At 42.3% G+C, this 5,635-nt stretch overlaps 1 long non-coding RNA gene across 1 annotated transcript; it reads right to left on the bottom strand.

The window, feature by feature from the left end:
* Positions 1-933: 933 nt before the first annotated feature.
* On the bottom strand, positions 934-4,595 carry LOC123094485 (uncharacterized). Its single transcript, XR_006445850.1, has 6 exons — positions 4,275-4,595; positions 3,307-3,493; positions 3,005-3,113; positions 2,139-2,193; positions 1,510-1,620; positions 934-1,135 (listed from the first exon to the last, which is right to left on the bottom strand). It is a non-coding gene; the product is annotated as an uncharacterized lncRNA (long non-coding RNA).
* Between the last annotated feature and the right edge of the window lie 1,040 nt (positions 4,596-5,635).

Below are 5,635 nucleotides of genomic sequence, written 5' to 3'. Positions count from 1 at the left end.
AAATAAATGCAAACAAAACTCCCCCAGGATTGTTGTTAGTAGGAGGCACCCGTTGTTTCGGGCAAGCCATGGATTGATGATTGTTGGTGGAGGGGGAGTATAAACTTTACCATTCTGTTTGGGAACTGCCTATAATGTGTGTAGCATGGAAGATATCGAGATCTCTTGGTTGTTATGTTGACAATGAAAGTATGCCACCCAAAATATTATTTATCTCTATTTCAAAATCGAGCTCTAGCACCTCTACAAATCCCTGCTTCCCTCTGCAAAGGGCCTATCTATTTACTTTTATGTTGAGTCATCACCCTCTTATTAAAAAGCACCAGTTGGAGAGCACCGTTGTCATTTGCATGCATTACAATTAATTTATATTGAGTATGACTATGACTGAATCTCTTTTACCATGAATTACAATGTCCAGTCAGTCCTTGATCTTCAGGGGTGCTCTGCATTTATGTTTTGCGGTCTAAGAAAGGGCTAGCGAGATACCATCTTGTTATATCATATTACACTACAACAGGAACCCCCCTTTAGCAACGCATCAACTCGTTGTTGAATGTCCATATAAATGTTGCTAGGGTCTACACCAACGGATTTTTATGTGTTGCCTTTGATGGCGTTGCTAGGGCCTACAACAACGTATATAATTGCATTGGTAATCAACACGAATACGCGTTGCAAACTAGCAACGTATATAATTGTAGCCTAACAACACTTCAATGCGTTGGTGGTTACACCTACACAGGCTGATTTGAAATAGGCATAATTAACAGATCAGTGCAATGCTTCCATTTTATATATGGGGATAACACCTACATATCATGAAAAATTAGAAGTATTTTATATATCCATCAATAATTACTAGATCAATATAGATAGTACACAAGACCAGCAATCCAGTAAACAGAAGGATCTCATATATTAAATCAACTCGTTTGCAATACATGGAACACGATCCAAGGAATATACACATGATTTCCTATACATCGAAATGAAAATAACACTCAATAACATTAATGTAGAACTATCTGGTAGTTGCCCCATTCTCCGCCTTGCAATCAGGACCTTAGCCATGTACCATCTATTTATCTTGCAATCAGCAGCTTAGCCATGGACCATCTATTTATCTTGCAATCTACAATAACAAAAACTGGCATGAGTCACCAAGCCTGGCAAATTATGATAGAAATCAGACCTCCATAGTAATTCTGCGCAATATTGTTTGAAATTTCCTGTCATGTTACAACTTATAAGTATACACAATGTATGTTTTGCTATTTAAGAATGCTAAAATGTCCTTTCTTTTTCTAGCAGGTTAGTGGTGAACTCAATATAGGAACCATCTAGTTCTAGTAGTTGGAAACATCCACTAGAGGAAGAGGTGTGTTTTCAACTGTATGCAGTTTTTTCCTGATCTTTCCCTTTTCTACAATGGTAGTAGTAGTCATCTTTCAGATTCACCAAACCAAGGTAAAGTATGCCAACGTAGAGGGAGAGAGAGAAGCTTACCAATGCGGGGGTGCGCCTTTGGTGCAGCTTAAGGTAGCTCGACGATTGACAAATGATTGATCAACAATACAAATAGGTACAGAAAGCTTGGGAAATCGGATGTACTGGAAGCTGAAAATAAAATAAATGCATGAAACGAGTTCATATTTGAAAATTCAAAAATATGTTTCATATCTCTGCGTGTTGATAGTTGTGATTCATGTAAACAAAGGTTAGAATATTCTTGCATTTAGATTCTGTAATGATTTATCTTGTATAACACATGAACACAAAGAACTATATCCATCCTAAGATTTTGGATAAGATTCCAGATTATGATGTATAGAGTTGTACAAAATATGGATCTGAATGCTTTATCTTACATCAGCCAAGAATATCAAGCTAGATAACATGTATGCCAGTCTTCCATTGAAAATTCACCTATAGAATGCGAAAATGAAGAAATAAAAACAGTATATTTTTTAAAAAGAACTTAATTTATTTAAAGGAGTGGTGTGGCACAATCATCAACTTGCGAAGAATTCCATGCAATAAAGACAAAGCTCTGAGTTCATTCTTAAGGCATCTTCTGTAAACTTATTGATTTATATATTTGCTAATTGCAATACTCATATGTCCTGAAGATTTACCTGTAAGAGAAAAGCTAATGCAAGCATGTTAGCTGAAGCAAAATCACTTCAGAACCTGTGAAGGAAGATGAAAATTAACGATTATACAATAAAGAGGAATATTAGGATGAGTAGATGCATGTGAGGCTTATTCCTATAGAACTACACAATGGAGGTGTTTGGTTACCGAGATTGTACCGTAATCTGATTACAACGGGATCAGTTACCGCCAAATCGTGTTTGTTTCGCCGCGGCTGTAATCAGATACAATGTAATCATGTCCCATCACTATACAAAACTGATTATGCCCCAAATCGGCTGTATCGGGACCCCGTCTTCTGTTCCCGCAGCTGCACAAGCCGCTCAAAGGGTGCGAGAGAAAAAGAGCAGCGGCAACCACAGCTCGCCAGCCGTCGCCCATCGGCATGCTTCGCCGGCATCCGTCGCAGCGCGAGATCGAAGCCGCTAGCGGCACGCATGCTTTGGGTCAGACGGTGGTCGGCGGCGCGTGAAATGCGGCGGCCGGCAGAGCGCGAGATCCAGCGGCCGCCGGCGCGCTAGATTAACTGAGCAGGCAGTGAGGTCGCAGCAGCTGGCGGCGCGGGAGGAGCATAGCTCACGAGCGACGGCGGCAGTCTTGAGTCGGGGAGACAGACGCGCTAGGGAAGAAGAGGAGGAGCGACGTTATCCAATTACGTTACCTAGGCCAACCAAACAAATTGAGAAATAACTCGTTACACCTCCTAAAACGCTGCGATCTGATTACGCTACCATTTACGTTACCATTTTTGTTGCCAAACACCTCCTATGTGGGAGGATTCATAAACACTGATAAGTACATTTTCTTTCCCAGAAATTATAATGATGTCATAGATAATAGCGCTCACCTATTAAGTGATACTTGAAGGAATCTTCTTTCGTAAGTTTGTCACAGGGTCACAGCTCAGATATCCAGAGATACCGTCACATCTTATTTACTTGATCTGCCATGAAAATCTTCACGAAAATATAACTAATTATCCACACACATAGCAAAAAGAGAATGAAACCTAATGCATCACAAGAAAGAATTATTGAGAAAAATGAGACAGAGATATTTTTCCTGGATTAACACATACCTAACTAGAAACAACTTGCATGGGCAGAACTAAATGACAAACTGAAATATGCAAGCCCAAAATTGAAATACCTAGAAATGTGAAGTGGAATGTTGGGCCTCCAGGATCGAGTAAGGTCGCTCACCATGATGGTTGTTGTCCACCTGTGATCTATGATGACACAACGGCCATCCCTAGGTAGTCATATTTCACTTGCAGATGACGACAGTGGAGCTCAGACCATGGAGCGATGCACTGGATCAAGGATGTGATCTGGTTCTACAACATATGCGAAGGAAATTTACATGTTCAGGCAGTAATACAAATAGTTGTGTATACAAAAGGACAAAAACACACTGTTTATTGCACACATCCTCATATAAACACGGTATAACTAATGCAAGTATGTTTTAATGTCACTTGGAACAAACATAAAAATTTCTATTAACAAATATGTAAGTTAGGAGAGTGAATATAACGTATTTTCTTCAGGTTAAATGTAACTATACCACAACCCTACTATATGTTCACACAAAGAAAACTCAGAGAGTAAAGCAATCGGCTTTGATAAGAAAATGGTTTAAAAAAACTAACTGCTGGGCGTCCGGGGTTCACACACGTCTATGCTAGTACACCAACTGACATAACTTTTACTAGCAAGATATACCACAATTACGTATGAGTGGAAGGACAAATTCAGGCAGCGACCTCAACAAAAGTAACGCTTCTACAGAGTAATATTTGGCATTGTTGAGAAAATCGTTAACTGGTAGCTGCTCGGTTAGCTGGCGAGTAGGGGATTAATCTGCTAATCGGCAAGTTAATCGGCCATTTAATCAATTAATCGGACGATTTATCGGTTTATCGGCTACTCGGTGACCCAACGAGTAGGGATTAATCGGCAAGTTAACTGGTTAATCGGATGAATTCTTGAACAGGATTATTTGGTTTATTATGATCTGACTATATAGTGTAGGTCATCATCGCGATGGACGGCAAGGAATCAGCCATGGCGCGATGGCCATGCCACCCAAAGCAGCGGAGGGGAGGAGTGACTTACAGAACAGACGGTATCGGAGTCGAGGTGACCCTGGCGGAGTAGCACCGTTGAGCTCGAACGGGCGTCCGTGGGTGCGGAGACGCAGGGGTAGTTGGCAGATAAACCGGAGGCGGAGGAGCCGCGCCAGCGACCCGTGGCGAATAGGGTTGCTGCGGAGGCGTGTGCAGGGACGGGGACGACGTTCCGGCGACGGAAGATAGGATAAGAACAGTGAGCAGGGAGGGGGCGGTGAGCAGGGCCGCGGAACTGCGCCGGAGCTGCCCTGATTTGGAGGCGGCGGCAAGGTTGTGGCCATGGAGCTCGCGTGAGAGAGGGGAATTGGGGGAGAGATGTGGCAGAGAAAAAATATTTGTTTTTTTATCCTTATATCTGCGTGATATGAGGAGGAAGCAGGTACAGGGCTGGAGGTGGGGGTGCGGGGAGGTTCGTGGGGAGGTGGGAGGTTGAACGCAACAACACATGTCATCATCGTTGCTGCACATATGTTGCTATACGGGGGTTCTTGTTGTAGTGTTATGATTGTTTTGATAAAGTGTTGTCATCCGAGATATATTATTATTGCTCGCTAGTTGATTATGCTATTGATATGAGTAAACATGAGACCTAAGTATTATTGTGAATATGGTTAGTTCATAATCTTTGTTGAAAACTTGAATGCTGACTTTACATATTTGCAACAACAAGAGGAAACAGAGTTTGTAAAAAAAATTCTTTATCACTTTCAGTTTATCAACTGAATTGCTTGAGGACAAGCAAAGGTTTAAGCTTGGGGGAGTTGATACGTCTCCATCATATCTACTTTTCCAAACACTTTTGCCCTTGTTTTGGACTCTAACTTACATGATTTGAATGGAACTAACCCGGACTAACGCTGTTTTCAGCAGAATTGCCATGGTGTTATTTATGTGCAGAAATAAAAGTTCTCTGAATGACCTGAAACTCCAGGGAGATTATTTTTGGAATTAATAAAAAATACTGGCGAAAGAACCAAGGCCAGGGGGTCCACACCCTGTCCACGAGGGTGGGGGGCATGCCCTACCCCCCTGAGCGCGCCTCCCTGCCTTGTGGGCCCCCTGAGGCTCCACCGACCTCAACTCCAACTCTAAATATTCACGTTCGGGGAGAAAAAAATCAGAGAGAAGGATTCATCGCGTTTTACGATACGGAGCCTCCGCCAAGCCCTAATCTCTCTTGGGAGGGCTGATCTGGAGTCCGTTCGGGGCTTCGAAGAGGGGAAACCATCGCCGTCGTCATCATGAACCATCCTGCATCACCAATTTCATGATGCTCACCGCCGTGCGTGAGTAATCTCATCTTAGGCTTGCTGGACGATGATGGGTTGGATAAGATTTACCATGTAA

The sequence above is a fragment of the Triticum aestivum genome, chromosome 4B, assembly GCF_018294505.1.
Source record: "Triticum aestivum cultivar Chinese Spring chromosome 4B, IWGSC CS RefSeq v2.1, whole genome shotgun sequence".
NCBI classification, from domain to species: domain Eukaryota; kingdom Viridiplantae; phylum Streptophyta; class Magnoliopsida; order Poales; family Poaceae; genus Triticum; species Triticum aestivum.
This window is presented reverse-complemented; position numbering and strand designations above follow the sequence as displayed.